The sequence below is a fragment of the Dermacentor silvarum genome, chromosome 7, assembly GCF_013339745.2.
Source record: "Dermacentor silvarum isolate Dsil-2018 chromosome 7, BIME_Dsil_1.4, whole genome shotgun sequence".
NCBI classification, from domain to species: Eukaryota; Metazoa; Arthropoda; class Arachnida; order Ixodida; family Ixodidae; genus Dermacentor; species Dermacentor silvarum.
This window is the reverse complement of record NC_051160.1, coordinates 104,992,285-105,008,693: the sequence shown is the minus strand read 5'-3', so window position 1 is coordinate 105,008,693 and position 16,409 is coordinate 104,992,285.

Sequence of the window (16,409 nt, the reverse complement as noted above, 5' to 3'; positions counted from 1 at the left end):
TGACTCACTTTCAAAACCGATCTGGCCCACTCCCAAAACTGACTTTGCCCACCCCCAAAATTTGGGTGATCCACACCCAAAAAAATGGCTTTGTCCATTTCGAAAATTGAGTTGACTAGTTCAAAACCGACCTGACCCACCCCAAAATTGACTTTTCCCAATTCGAAAATTGCGTTGATCCATGTTGAAAAACGACCTGGCGCACTCCAAAAATTGACTTTACCCCCCCCCCAAAAAAATTTGGGTGGCCCACCCCCAAGATTGACTTTGACTAATTTGAAAATTGAGTATACCCACATACAAAACTGACCTGGCCCACTCCTAAAATTGACTTGACCAGCCCCAAATTGGGGCGGCTGCAAGCCCAAAAATTGACTTTGCCCAATTCGAAAATTGAGCTGACCCACGTTCAAAACCGACCTGGCCCACTGCCGAAATTGACTTTGCCCACGCGCAAAATTTGGGTGGCGCACACCTCAAAAAAGTAGCTTTGCCCAATTCGAAAACTGAGTTGACTCACGTTCAAAACCCACCTGGCCCACCCCGAAAATGTGGGTGCCCAAATCCAAAAAAATTTACTTTGCCCAACTCAAAAATTTAGTTGACCCGCGTTCAAAACCGACCTAAATTTCGGTGGCCCACCCACAAAATTAACTTTGCCCAATTCGAAAATTGCGCTGATCCATGTCAAAAACTGACCTGGCGCACACCCAAAATTGACTTGACCCCCCCCCAAAAAAATTGGGTGGCCCACCCCCAAGATTGACTGCCAAATTAAAAAAAATTGAGTTAACCTACATACAAAATTGACCTGGCCCACTCCTAAACTTGACTTGACCAGCCCCAAATTTGGGTTGACTGCAAGCCCAAAAATTGACTTTGCCCAATTCGAAAATTGAGCTGACCCATGTTCAAAACCGACCTGGCCCACTGCCAAAATTGACTTCGCCCACCCCAAAAATTTTGGTCACCCAGCCTCAAAATTGACTTTTCCCAATTCGAGCGCATGACCAAGTGAAAAAGCATCGCGCGGAAGTCAGAATGCTTTCGCATTCAATGCACGTCAGGCGACGTAAGTGCCTCTGTGACTTTTTGTTTAGTGCTGCAAGCGTTTCACGCATCGCGTGTACTAAAGAGGCTCCCAACTTCGTTTCAATGACCGGTGTCGTCTTCATCATATTTGCGCCTTTCTTTCGCCGCACGTGTTTAGCCCGTCACTCATGACGGGCTAAACACGACACCCATTTTGAAGAATTTTTTTTTGCAGAAAAAACTGCTCACCACACACCTCAGGCTTGTCCCACCAAGTTCACAAGCAATGATCACATTACTTTGCCTAAGCGTTCACTGTCCATTTATCACTTCACAGCACCGAGTACAACGCTTTGTATACTCGTCTATTATGTCAGCAAAGCACTGCACAATATACATAGTCATGTATGATCACGTCACAAAAATGTCAACATCATTTTTAACATTGTACGCTGCTGTTCAACGCAAGCCTATTGTCTTTGCGCTCCGTGAAACATTGGACAAGTTCCCATGTTACACATACTGCAACCTCACTTCTCTAACACATGACCAGAGTCCGCTTGTCACACAAATCAACACTACAGCTCAAACACTTAACCTCAAAATTTCACACTATAGCTGCTTGCTGTCTACACTTTTTTATCGAGTATTACAGAAATTTTAGTAGCTATATCTGCAACACAATTCCATAAACTTCCTCGTGTCTTTATGGTCGCCCGTTTGTTAGGGGCCAATTAGCTTTTTTAGAGCATCATTAAATGCAGTACACGTGATTTTCAAATAAAAACAGCGCAAAGAAAGAACGCACTAAGAGAGAGAGAGAGAGAAATAACTTTATTTAGGAAAAATAGGGTTAAGGGGGCCGGAGGGTGGGTCCTTAGTCCAGAACTCCAGTGGCCACCGCCACGCGCCGTGCCTGGTCGCGGAGGCTCAATTGAGTCTCCAGGTCAGTCCGGGCGAGGATGGCTGCCCAAGGCTCCCTAAAGGAATTTTGTGTCGAAGTCTTAGCGCGTTATTCAAATTCACCCCGTTTAACGCGCTAAGACTTCCACAAAATTGTAAGCTTAAAAGGCAGCAAAGATTCACAATGCTTTCTTGAATAATCTTTCCAGTAACCAATGTTTTAAGACTTATTTTGCCTAAAGCATGACTGCAAAAACTATACCAGTGTCAGAACACACACATACACATAAAACTAATTTGTGGTGCTTTGAGAAGTTACCAACTAGAATTACAACTGAACTGTGGTTGGCCTACCACGAAGAGATCCTTGTGGGCCCTGGTGCCAAGTTTTAATTAGGAGGTCCACCATTTCTACTAAACGGAAAGGCTTGATTTTTCACCCTAAAATAATTTGTTGCAATCTTCTCCTGAAAACCGGAACCCCATGCATAAAGTTTTATCGATGAGATTCACGAGCACGGAACTTTCTTTTTCGTGCCACCTCAGGGAAAGATGCAGCTTCTTACACAGGGGTTGGCGGGCTCAGTGGTTTCTAGTATTCTGCACTAGCTAAAACAAGACATCAACAGTGTAAAACAAATGGTCATGAGAATAAATTAAATCTCTTTTAAAATCAATCAATGCACCTAGGAGAAATTTATTAAGGGAGTATTGACACAAAAATGTTGTGTCCCACTTTTGTACTCTTTAGGTAGTTGCCGGCCCCACAATTATGACATGGAGCCTCAATTCCGCCAGCAGCACAAATAATTATTACAGCACATGTTATGCACCGAGTTTAAAATATTCTCCAAGTGCAGCGCTATTTTAGACGGGAAAAAGTAGACTATTCACATCACCAAAACCATAGTTGACATTCATGCAGTGTCACAAACAACTCAAGCGTGAGACAGTTGGCTCAGTGCAACAGTTGACGGTAATGACCTTGTCTCTAAAAGCCGTCAAATTGACCCTTCCGCGCTTCTTAAAATTTAGGAGGACTCTCTCCTCTTTTATCCTGTCGAGTGCTGAATGATCTCTGTTTTCGCAGCATTGTCATAGCATGCCTGTATGCGTCAGTTGTGCCTGGTGCCATGAGAGTGTCACATCGAGTTTTGGTGACATGAATAGAATTCTATTTCACGTCCGAAGTCACACTACACTTGGTACATATTTTGAGCTGTCACACTAAAAGGTGATGTACTTACTATTAATCTTTTCTTTTCATCCCTTTAAACCACTTCCTCCGTGTAGGGTAGCAAACCGGACGTGCGTCTTGTTAACCTCCCTGCCTTTCCTTTCTTCTTTTTCCTCCTCCTCATCCTTCCTGTATTATTAAACAAGGAATTGAGGCTCCATAGCATAATTACTCAGTTGACAGCTATCCATTATTTGTGCAAAAGCGAGACAAACATTTTGTGGTACACTCCTAAAAAAACTAAGTATTCTCTCGTCAATACAAAAATGACAAACAGACTCATCATTATTGTTTTGATCTCAAATTCCAATCGGATTTGGTACATTTCAAAAGGAAAAATCCATTTTCCTTACTGACAAATAGCAGAACACAAAGCTTCCTTTCCTGAAGCTGACAACTTTTAAAGAGGGTCGTGAACCACCCATCGGGCTTGGTGAAAGAACATACTTCGTGGTAGCATACGTTGCAGTGAAAATCTTAGCCAAGTTTCGCAGTCGTGCTCTGCGCGTGGAGCTCGCAAGCGGAGCGCGAAGTCACCTTTCGTTCAAACGCTCTCTTTTCAACAGAAGCCTGCTCCTAACGCTTTTCTGGACGCTTTATTTCATAATATAGCAGATTCCCATACACGGCCGCTTTTGGCCATTAGCTGACATGAACCAAGAAGAGTGTTTAGATCACTGCACTTCTTCCTACTGTTACTGTGTATATTCACGAAGTTTATTAAACAGGCTGAAGTAAGCGAAAATTTGTTTTCGAATTTCGATAATTGCATACTTCCAGAAGAAACCGGCTATTGTGGGTTCATGCTCGGCCAAGTAAGAATTAAAATTTGGCGACTTCGCTTATCGCTTGTCGTAGCGGTCGGTTCTCGTTAATTTAGACTAGTTTTGAACACTCAACTTGCCTCAAACCTTAATTGCTAAACTCAAGGTGTCAGACTCCACGCTCTCTTGCCAATGCGCGCTCACTCCTGGCTGCTCCTACCTTGGCAAACTTCGTTTCCTACTGAGCTATTGATAGCGCTTCAAAATGCACAAGTTGGATGTAGCTACTATCCGTCGCTCAAGCTGGTGGAGGACAAAGCCGGTCCACACCACGTGGCATGGCCAGACTGGAACATGTGAGAGCGAGCACGCACTGAAGCCCTCTCGTGCACAAAGCAAACGCTGCGCATACGCACTCTAGTTTCATGTAGCTGCGGTCTGCTACGTAGCGTGCATACCGCAGTCTCCATGAGGTGCCGCGACGAGCCCGCTGGCTGAGTGCACTGCAGCTCACTGAGGAAAACCGCATTTAATTACGTTTGGCGCATTGCAAGCGCCAAAATCGGAAGTAGTGGGCTCTACGCGAACATCCAAAATCAAATCTGAATTGCGCGCCCCGGTGACGTTCAGTAGTTCAGTAGGCGGAGCGTTGTAGGCACGCCCCGCTCCTCTGCAGCCTTCGCAGAGCAAGGCACTGAAGAAGGAGCGGAACCACCGCAGAGGGCGTGTTTGATTGCAAATAACTCCAGTTCTGCTGAACGCATTGAAGTACTCTTTGCGGCAAGGTATTTCTGAAATAGGCTATTTTAACTTCAGATGCATTTCTCCACTTCGATAAAAAACTGGTTGCCCGTTTTAAACATGGTATTTGGCAAGCTGGAGTTGACACTTGTATGCATAACTAAATTAAAAAGCTAAAAGATTCTCTACCAACACCAGTGAATGCAAGTATATCTCCCTTTGATATATGTCAGAAAACACGGTAAGAATTGTATGTAATTAAGATTTAACATGCATTACATTTACCTTTGAGTTGCAGATGACGCTCAAGCAGTAGTTTTCTCAGCCGGTCTGCCGTTGTTTTAATAGAGTGTTGCAGCGCATTAGTTGACATTGGGTCGTTCCTAACAGCCTCTGAAATTCAGACATTGATCAGCTGTTGCCGGTTGCACAAACGAATGTTTAGATTAGAATAGCAAAATTATAGCACATTGCCAAATAAGCCGCACTGGTTTATTTTAAGAAAACAGTGTAAATGTAATATCTCACTATACAACAAACAAAATGCGCCTCATGTTAGCCTTGTTCGTGTCTTCGATTTATTGTCATTATTTTCTCTCTGCAGCCAAATTAACCCTACATTACTTCAAGGCCGCATTCAATGACAGCTGTGAATTGCTTCATCCAAGGTTTTCCTCTTGCAGTGAGAAAGGACACTGCACTTCGCTCCACCATTGGCACGAATGCCATATGAACAGTGATAGCTTGTACAGAATTTCCAATGCGACCTTCAACTGATGACAGGTGCTCGAAAAAATAAAAAGATTCATGTGCCGGGAACAACAAAAATTGAAAAAGACGCAGACTACATTGACTTCGCACTACTCTGTGACAACACTGAACTTCCCATTTGTGCTAGACGTGGCAAGAGGCTTACCATACTCCATGCCTTTCTGAAGTGCAGGGAAGTGGTAGCTGAGCGAAAAAATTGCTTTTCTGCAGCTTGTCAACATCATACTCAAATTCTTCTGGCAATGTTTCCTGGTACGGGATCGTTTTTCGGAACCAAAGCTGTTCTAAATTGTTAGGTTAAGGTTAGGTTAGGTTAGGTTAGGTTAGGTTAGATTAGGACAGCTTGCTTTGTCGAGATAAGCAAACCGCAACGTGTTTTCTGGGCGCGCGTGAGACCGCAGCCACGAGCGAAACGGGGCGAAACGGACCAGACCAGTGAGCGCAATCTCCCGCCGGTCAGACACAGGCGAAAGACAAGTCGAGCCGTCAAATCGAGCTGCGTTCCAGCTATCGTCAGCAGCCGCAAACATACCGAGATAACACGCACAACACTTCGCGGCGCTGGCGCCAGTCCAAGCCGGTCCAGGCCACGCTGCGGAGCGTTCGTGTTAAGCGTGCTGACGGCTGTACCATACAAAAGAGTGGGAACAACAGGTGCTACCTGTCGCAGACATTCGTGGATATGCACGGCCTTAAAGTATAATATGATGATGATGATGATAGTTTGTGGCCAATGAACCCTTTGTAACGGGCGGACTGAATATTAGTGTCCTAGCTAAAGAAAAGGAAAAGAAAACAATCTGAAATTAAAGTCCCAGCGCGACAAACTGTGGAAAGAAATTTCAATGACGAAATTACAAAGCGCATGCTACCCGGAGAAATCACGCGAGCGTCCCGTCGCTGAACTCAACCTAAATCTGTGCTTCAGGAGCTATGTGACAATCTGGCATAACTCAGTCCTTTGGAAGCACTGCATGAAAAGACGAGAGAGTAGCGTTGTAAATCCGGCGGTAGCTAAAACGGCAACATCGCATTCGAGATTACGATTGCCTAAGCTCAACCTTCCCACTTTTAGAGGAGATGTTCACCTATGGTTAGGATTTTGGGAACAGTTTGAGAAAACTGTTCATCTCAACGAGACACTATCGCACACGACTAAGTTCTACCACTTGCCGGAATTACCTCGAGGGAGAGGCGGCAGCATCGATCGCTGGTTTACCGACCATAGGATCTTGTTATGCGGATGCCGTCGAGCTCCTGAATGGAAAGGTTCGGTGACCTGAAAAAAGATCGAACAGTATCACTTGGCAGCCCTGCGAAACCTACCGCCCGTCGTGTCGGGAAACGATGTAAGAGATCTCCGGAAGTTGTACGACGCCTCGCAACTGCATATTCGCTGCCTGACTGCATTGAACGTACCAGCCCTTAGTTTTTCGGCGATGCTGGTAGACATCATGCGGAACGCGTTTGCCGGGCGACATTGTACTTGCTTTTGTACGCGAGAAGCGCAGAGAGGCGCTAAGGGAACCTACCATTGTCAACCCTCCGGGAAGTACTTTGGGACAAACGATGGCGGCTTCGTCATCAGAAGCCGAGTTGAAAGATCTACTCAACTTCACCAAGGTAGAATTAGAAAGCCAGGAGCAGTGTTTCACATCGACGGAACGCGTTCTAAAGGTGCACAGCGAAAAGTTACGAGGCAGCAGCACCGCTTCGTTTCTACATAATGCGTCTTTGGCAAAACGCGAGTGTTTCTTCTGCCAATCGAATAAGCATGGCAAACGTACCTGTGACGCTAAACTTTCTCTGGCTGAGAAAAAGCAACAGCTAGTTAAAGACAATTGCTGATTCAGGTGTACATCACGAGGTCACCAGTCAAGGTCTTGTCAGGTAACGCTCACGTGTTCGTTGTGCCACGGGAGACATGCAGCCAGCATGTGTGACCCGAACTACAAGAAGCAAGAGAGTACAGCGAGATCCACTGACAGCACGACAGCATTTGTGTCATCAAACGCAATACTCCGAAGTAACTAGTCTTCATGCATGATTTCTAGGACAGACAATGGAGTATATCTGCAAACTTTCCGCGCTTGGGCCGGTCACGACGCTAACTCTAGATACGTCAGAGGTATCTCAATTGGATGATGGCAGCCAACGATCTTTTATTAAAGAAGATCTCGCAATACGGTTACGACTCAAGATAGGTGGCGAAACATGAATTGCTTTCAACACGTTTAGAGGGGGGACTACGTCAAGTGCTGAAAAGCGTAAAATCGTGGAAGTTCCGTTGCGTAGCCAGCACAACGCAGAAGTCTGCACGGTGCAAGCAATCATGGTGGCATTTATCTGTCATGATGTTTCGGCTCCATCCATTGACAACAACTTTGTGAGACAGCTGCGACTTAAAGGCAAATTTCTTGCAGATGAACGGTGTTTTATTGGAGAACACTCCGAACCCGGACTTTGTTTACTCATCGGATCAGATCATCTCTGGCAGGTGTTGACCGGAGAACTTGAACGCAGCACAGATATCCAAGGATAGTCGCAATAAATTCCACCTTCAGATGGACACTCCAAGGCCCTAGTAGGTACAAAGCATTCATCGAACGCGACACGAAGTTGATGGTCCGCGCGCTACAAGTGGGGAGCCTTGCTGACGACGAAGAAACCTCGCAGATTTTGCAGTCATTTTGGCAACTTGAAGCAATGGGTATCAATGATGAAACCGATTCAACCACGTACAAGTCTGTGGAGCGGTTTCACGAGACGATCAGCAAATCTAATGGCAGATATACTGTTGCACTACCGTGGAAAGAAGAGCGCAAACATTTACTTGGAGATAACCACGATATAGCTCATAATCGCCTACGCAAGCTGGTTAAAAGGCTATCACTACATGACGGACAGCTGAAACGATATGACATGGTCATAGGGCAATATCCGTTGCTCAGGCACGCGGAATTAGTGCCTGAAAAGATTCCTAACGGAAGAGCTGTCTACTATATCCCTCGTAGAGAAGTGATCCGGGAAGAATCACTGACTACGAAGCTCAGAGTAGTGTTTGACGCGTCGTCCCATACACAAGGTCTACCATCGCTTAATGAATGCCTGGACAAAGGGGAAAATATGAATCCAGAACTGTTACAGGTCCTGATACGCTTTCGTTGGTACCCCATAGCCTGCAACTCAGACATCGAGAAGGCGTTTCTGCAAATCGAGATACAGGAGCCTGATCGAGATGCATTCCGCTTTCTTTGGTTTGATACAGTCCCCGGTAGCCAGAGCAATAATATCGTAGAATGGCGTATGACTCGGGTGCCCTTTGGGTCGACATCAAGTCCATTTCTGCTAATGGCGACTATTTATCATCACTTGGATATCGTATCTGATGAAGACAAGGCATTAGCCTCCATCCTGAAGAAAGCCTTCTATGTCGCTGATCTGCTCGTTGGTGCGGACACTTTCGAAGAAGGTTTAGACATCTACAAGAGGTCGAAAACAATCATGAATGACGCCGGCATCAACCTCCGTAAGTGGAAAACGAATGACAAACGGTTACAATAGGTGTTTGACAAGTAGAAGGTGCACAAGAAATGTCCGTTTCAGTCATGCACTGGGACAAAGTGAATGACCTCTTCGAATTCTTGGCAAATCCTTATTCCGTATATATGAATCAAGCTCAAGGCGACACGAAACGCACTCTACTAAAAACTGCTTCTAGAATCTTCGATCCCCTTGGCATAGTCTACCCGTTTAATGTGACCGCAAAGCTGCTGTTTCAGCGCTAATGGGTCTTAAAGAGCCCATGAGTCGAATAGCTGCCTGAAGAGATAAAGAATCAGTGGAAAGAATGGTGCGCAGACGCCATCCAACTCTCTTCTGTGACGATTCCACGATGTGTAAGAGCTGGCCTGGAGGCAGAGATAGACACTGCGGAGCTTCATATCTTCTCTGACGCCAGCTTGAAAGCATATGGAGCTTGCGCTCATTTGAGGGCAGTGGACATCCGTGGCAATACAGTGACGTCGCTCGTAGCAGCCACATCGCGCATAGCACCGATAAAAGTCCTAACGCTACCTAATCTAGAGCTAATGACAGCAGTAGTGGGAGCAAGGCTAATGAAATATATCCGGTCGTCATGGGATTCAAGGTTTCTTCCCTGTGTCATGTGGTCTGACTCCATGATCGTATTGAGCTGGATCCGTGGGCAACAAAATAAGTTAGGCCAATTTGTAAAAAATATAGAGGTAGAGGTAATAGACGCGACTGGCCTGGAGCCATGGCGTTCAGGCGATCACAATCCATCCGACTTATTGACTCGGGGAATATCTGCAAGAGCCTTGCGGGAGAGCAGCAACTGATGGAATGGTCCCAAATGGTTGGAACAGCCGAGGTCAGCATGGCCTGAAGAATCAGACACAATTCCTAAACCTTGCCAGGACTTCGAGCCAGCGTATGACCCGCCAAGCATTCTTCTCCAGGCACAGCGTCACGCGGACACGCTAATTGATATAACACAGTTCAGTGATCTGCAAAAACTTCCGCGTGTCATAGCTTGGCTACTGTGTGAATCGAAGTCGAAGAATGCCAGCAGCGACTGTGATAACAATATAAGCAGAAGAGCTCATCAACGCCGAAACGTTTTGGATTTGTCGTGTTCAACGAGAGGCTTTCCTTGTGGACATAGAACGGCTTTTGCACGGAAATTCTGCTCCTAAACACTGCCGTCTGAAAATATCTTCACTCTTTCATCGACCAGAGTAAACAAATTCGACTCGGAGGTCGGACTTTAACGAATGGGCACGACGTACGAGGCGAAGCATCCCATTATTTTACGGGGACACCATCACTTCACGAAGTTGGTAATCATCGAAGCGCACTGTAGATCAGCGCATAGAGATATTGCGAGTACCATGATACAGGTTCGCCAGCGTTTCTGGATTATTCGTGCTCGGCAGGAAACGAACCAAACGAGTTATTAATGCCTGCTTTCTGTGTAAGAGATATAGCGCGAATCCAGCAAAAGTGCAATATGCTCCCCTGACACTCCATCGGCTTGTTTCTTCGAGACTATTTGAAGTAGTTGGACTATGCTTTGCAGGACCACTCCATATAAAGCAGACTGCACTGACTGCCACCGCCTGCAAAGGAAACATTCTGCTGCTCACCTGCGCCACCACCCGAGCAGTACACCTAGAATTGATGAGCGGGCTCTCAGCAGAAGCCGTCCTCCAAGCGTTCCGTAGATTTCTAGCTCGCAGAGGAGTGCCGCAGACTCTATATTCGGATAACGCATTGGCCTTCAAATATACATCACGGAACCTAAGAAACTTATGGGATGTTATGAAAAGCGCTCCCCTTTTGCATCCTTCCAAGCCAAACATTGCGTCCAGTGGAAGTTCATTGCGCCAGCAGCGCCCTGGTGGGGAGGTTGGTGGGAGAGGTTGATCTCCTCCATCAAAACTTCTCTGCGGAGAGTACTTGGAAAGAGCTACCTAAATAGCGAAGAGACTGAGACAGTACTGCTTGAAGTGGAAGCAGTGATCAATTCACGACCCTTGACCTACACGTATACTGACGCGATGGAACCTTCAGCAACATGTTCAGCCCATGTCGGACGGTCATTGATGGTGGTTTCAGGAACACACAGCTCAGAGTATGAAACGCGGTGCTGCGCAAGCAACAACAGACGATCGGACCAAGAAATGGCGGTACCGTCAGAAACTGATTCATCACCTATGGATACGATGGAGAGAAGAGTACCTCCTCGAGTTGCGCTCACTGCATTGCTACCCATCGGGTGCCAGCAGTGACCTAAAAGTAGATGACGTAGTTCTCGTCACACAGCCCGACATTTCAAGATGTATTTGGCCCCTTGGGCGCATAGTCGAAGTTTATCCTCGAAGATGGTGTAGTACGGACCTGTAGGATCAAGACACGAAATGGCAACTTCATACGGAGACCTGCGCAGAAGCTCTACCAACTCGAGTTGGCCCACAACCTCTTTGGGTGGGAGGACGTATAAAAAGAATAAACGGACGCAGACTAAGAACTGCGTGAAAAGAAAAAGAAGTGAACGAGCAAGAACAAATGGCTCGGTGTCTGGCTTCTCGCGTCGGCTCGTAGTTTTTCTATACTGACTATTCATTTATTGACTAGAATTGTTTAATCACTGAATTGATTGTACTTGTTTAAGTGTTGTATTATTCATAGTTGTGTTACTACTCGTATTTTATTGTAACAGTTCTTTTATTATTCTTCTTGCTGTTTAGTAGTTTTACATATCATGTAACAGATTATAGGAGGTCACCCTACACTGTTTTCACTATGGGAACTCCTGCACGATATCATACCCACTTCTAGAGATGTATTTTACGACAATAAACTTCAAACTTCACACCCTTTTGCGACTAGACTATCACTGTTCAAGTAGCGCTAACCATACGCGGCTTACGGTCCCATAAAATTGTGTAAAATTCGAATAGCTATATATTATTATTATAGTATTATTATTATTATTATTATTATTATTATTATTATTATTATTATTATTATTATTATTATTATTATTATTATTATTATTATTATTAGTTATCCATATAAGGTACGGCATTTGCTGTTTGTTTACAGGCAGCGGATTTCGGAAATATAAAGTTGACAGCCTATTGAAACACGTGCTAAAAAGTGCTGCGTACAACCAAACCACGGATAACTTATTTCGAGATTTAGAAATGCTTGATTTTGAGTCCTTCTTTCATTCGACAACTGTAATATTTCTATAGCAATTATTTCCGCGAACCTGTCCATGAGAGTGTTGCTCTGCGTAAACATCCCAGATATGTAGTTCCTCGGACAAGAACTCGTTATGAAAAAGGACAAAGGAGGTATTATATTCCCCAGCTGTTTTAATAACATTCCCAGTTCAGTACTGGATCAGCGAAATTTGTCGGGATTAAAAGCAGCCCTGAAAGCAATGATAGAAGTTTTTTAATCTATACAGTCTTGTTTGTTATAGTGTGATATTTGCCAGAATTAATGCAAGGATGTTATCCGCACTGTTCTCACTACATTTCTTTTTTTGTTCTCGATGGGAATTCTAACTCTGTTTATATCTTGTTCCATCTTTATTCCATTTGAATGATTACTGTGTGCTACGTGCTTTCATCTGAACATTAAGTGCTGTTTACGAGGCATGTTTATCTGAGGATCCTGTGATACGTTCTTCTTTTTTTCTTTTTTTTTAAGTTTAAGTACATTTATCTTGTAATAACGTTAAAAAAGGCATTGCCACGACTGCCAGGTTTCGGCCATACAAACCCACGGAAGGCTTCGGCAGACCTAGCAAAGATATCTCTACAGGTTGCTTATTTGTAATAAAGATTATTATTAGTAGTAGTAAAACTATTAGTAGTAGTAGTAGTTCTACTATTCTTATCACTTGTACATTTTGTCTTGCGTACTACTTTTTAACTGCACCAGCACGAAGGCTCCATAGCTGTTCTATGGGCACTGTAGTGAACTGAATGATTCCTTTATAGTAAATTAATCTCGTGGAATCATAACCTTCCCGGAAGGTAACTTATCTACTGGCTATGCATTTTTACTCGATGTCGAAGACTTGATTTATTCATTCCTCACAAAGAGTTATTCAAGGCGGTGCGCTTGTGCAATGAGGCGAACGGGGACATTGCATTTCAGAATGGAGATGGCTTGCCTGTGGAAACGTTTTTAGCCTCGTTAGAGTTTTACCTCGGTGCAACAGTCGTCGATTTGGGAATCAGTTGCCTTTCGCGCAGAAGACAGGCATTTGCATCCGGTCGTGCGTGGCACCTGTAACATTTTTTGACCAGCATCAGTGCAGGTTTAGAAAAGGTTTTAGATGACTGCAAGGTATCTCCCACCTTTAGATATGTAGATAACTTTTTAATTGTTTCAATAATGGCCTCCGATGTATCGTTTGAGCAACGTGTGTTAGATGTTATGGGTGTTTTTTAAAGAACATGGGAAAGGACCTTAATTTTACTCACGAGACGCGTGTTGATAACAGCTCTTCAGTTTTGAGGTAGTTATATGATGCGTTTGACAATTCTTTTGTATGTACCAGTCCCCGTGCGCGCAGGGTAGTTTTGCCCTTTGACTGCGTCCATTTCATGACAGTAAAACGAGCGATCGCATCTGCGAGATTGGAATCGGCCCTAACGAAATATCTCGATCACGCCGCACGAGTTAGTTTCGATTTGCAAGTTTCCCGCCTCATTTCAGCCAAGTGTGGTGCTATCTTAATTTCGTCGCTGAAGCACTGTTAAACAAGTTCAAATGTAAGCCTACGAGTTCCGGCATTCAGTGTCAGCAGAAGGAGACACGACCTGTAGTCATGCCGTACTGTCACAGAGTGGCACATTATCTAAAGAAGGTAGCTTTCAAGGTATGACGTGCGCGCCAGTGGTTTTCTCTGAGCCATGCAAACTATCTAAGATGCGCAGGCGTGTAATGGAAGCAGGAAAAAAAACATAGTTGTGAAAAGATGCATGCTAGGTCTTTGTGGAGTGGTCTGTGGCAGTAGTTTACGAAATTCAGTTAAGCTGCGGCAAGGTATACATCGGCCAAAGTGGCCGATGCGTAAATGATCGCTTACGGGAGCACGCGCTGTCCGCGGCGACCGAGATTGGCTCACACCTTCCTCATCACTGTAAGTATTGCACGTGTGAACCCGCACTATCAGCTACTCGCATTATAAAACGAAGTCGTGACATGCGGTTGCACGTGAGTTGCTCAGACTTACTTCATCAGAAGGAAAGGTGGTTCGTGTGTAAGTGAACCTTGTATTTTAATCCACAGCAACGAATATAACTTTCTGTAATATCGCTTTTGATTGTGCGTGTTGCGCATGTGCTGTTCACCTGTGTATATAACATGTGTGTTTCTGAAAGTAAATCATTCGGAAGTGCCAGACGGTCTACGGTGCTTCAGTCGTCCCTCGTTTTTTACTACGCCACAATTCTGATAATTATTCATGCGCCGACTAGCCAAGCGACGTGTTTTATTTACTTGTAGCGTTTGATTAACCGCTTCACAACTTCGCTTCACATAGATTTCCTACATGTGCGTTCGATCTGCATAGTTGTTGTTTTTTTCTGCTCAACGGCATTTTGCAGTGACCGACCAACCGACCGACCTGCGGTGAGGGAAGGCACTACGCGGAGACCCTTTCGTAGTCCGTACAAGGAGTGCCATCGCCGTTACAGCAACGTTTACGCCCGTTCGAAAGTACGCCAGCTAGGTCAAGCATCCAACGGTCATCCTTCGGCGTCTCTTCAACCCTGGCCTGCCACGTGTCCGGCATCATTTTTCGCGCGCGTGACGCAGCCATGCGATTGGCGACACTTGAATTAGATAGGAAGAGATAACGGCACCGACACCAAAAGAAGGCAAACACATCCTTTTCGGTATTCTTGTCCTTTGCTTTCTTTATGACCCATAACTAGGGCTATTCGAAGTACTGCTATACTCAAGATAAAAGCACGAGAGAAAAAAAAAAGAAGGTGGCAGTTTCTGTTTCCGCTTTTATTTCCCTTGTGCTTTACAGCGAAGCTGTTTATGGCGAGAGTTATACGTATTTTTCGTGTTTGTGCGTCAACGATAAAAAAAAAAGATGCGCGTGGGTCAATCCGGTGAAGTGCAATACCGCGGCGAGGTGAAGAAGGCTTCGAATAATAATAACAATAATAATAATCAATCAATCAATCAATCATGTTTATTTAACGTGCCCAGGAACAACCCTAAGGTCTGAGTGCATGGCGCACGCATACATTACAAACCAAAAACAAAACACTCGGGGGAAAATCATTAAAAAATAAATGAATAAAATAAAATTGTGAAAAGAAGAGAGTACCGACAAGAAAGCGCAAAGTAAATACAAAAGAAAAAGAGGAGAAGGGCACTTGAACAATACATGAAATTATAACACAAGGCAAAGCTCGGAAAAGAACGATGACAAGGACTTATGAAAGATATCAAGTTCACAAAAGTAAGCGTTATAAAGATTATGTATTCTGTGGACAGTTGAGTGTTCGTGATGACAGGCAGGAACATGGAAAGGTCTATGTTCTCTGGTGACCTTGCGTGGGATACGGAACATGGCATAGCTGAGAAGTTCGGGGCACGTGAGGTTACCGTGAAGGAGTTTAAAGAGAAACAGGAGGTCAGCGCGATTACGTCGGTCGCGAAGTGAGGGCAATGACAACAATCCAACAGTGCTAGTACAGGGTGCAATGTCCAGGTTTGCAAAGCGGTGATTATATATGCTTAGAAACTTTTTATGGACACGATCTATAATGTCACTGTTGGATCTAGAAGAGCCATTCCAGACGACCGACGCATATTCGAGTGGAGGAAGACAGATGGTTGTGTATAATTTGCGGAACGGTGTAGGAGACTTGAATTCCCTGGATAGTCTGCATACAGAACCAAGAGAGCGCATACCCCGCATTGCAACACGTCTAGTGTGAGCCGAAAAGTGTAAGGTTGCATCAAAAAGTACACCAAGATCATTGATCTCCCAGACCTTACACAACGGCACAGAATCTACAGAATAAGAAAAAGAAATACTTGCTGTTTTGCGTGTGAAAGTCATGACTTTGGTCTTAGCAGCATTCAAGGTAAGGTTATTATCCTTGCACCATTTAGAAAAGGAAAACAGGTCAGACTGCAGGGCGCGACAGTCATCAACAGTGTGAATTTTCTTTAAAATCTTGATGTCATCGGCATATATAAGGAAAGAAGAGTTCCGAATAACAGAAAGAACGTCATTAATTAAAATTTAAAAAAAGGAGTGGTCCTAATACTGACCCTTGAGGGACGCCGCTAGTTGCCATGTAAGAAGAAGACGTTTGGCCATTGACGTTAACATAACAGGATCTACCAAGAAGATAACTGCGCAAGAGATTCACAACTGACGAGTC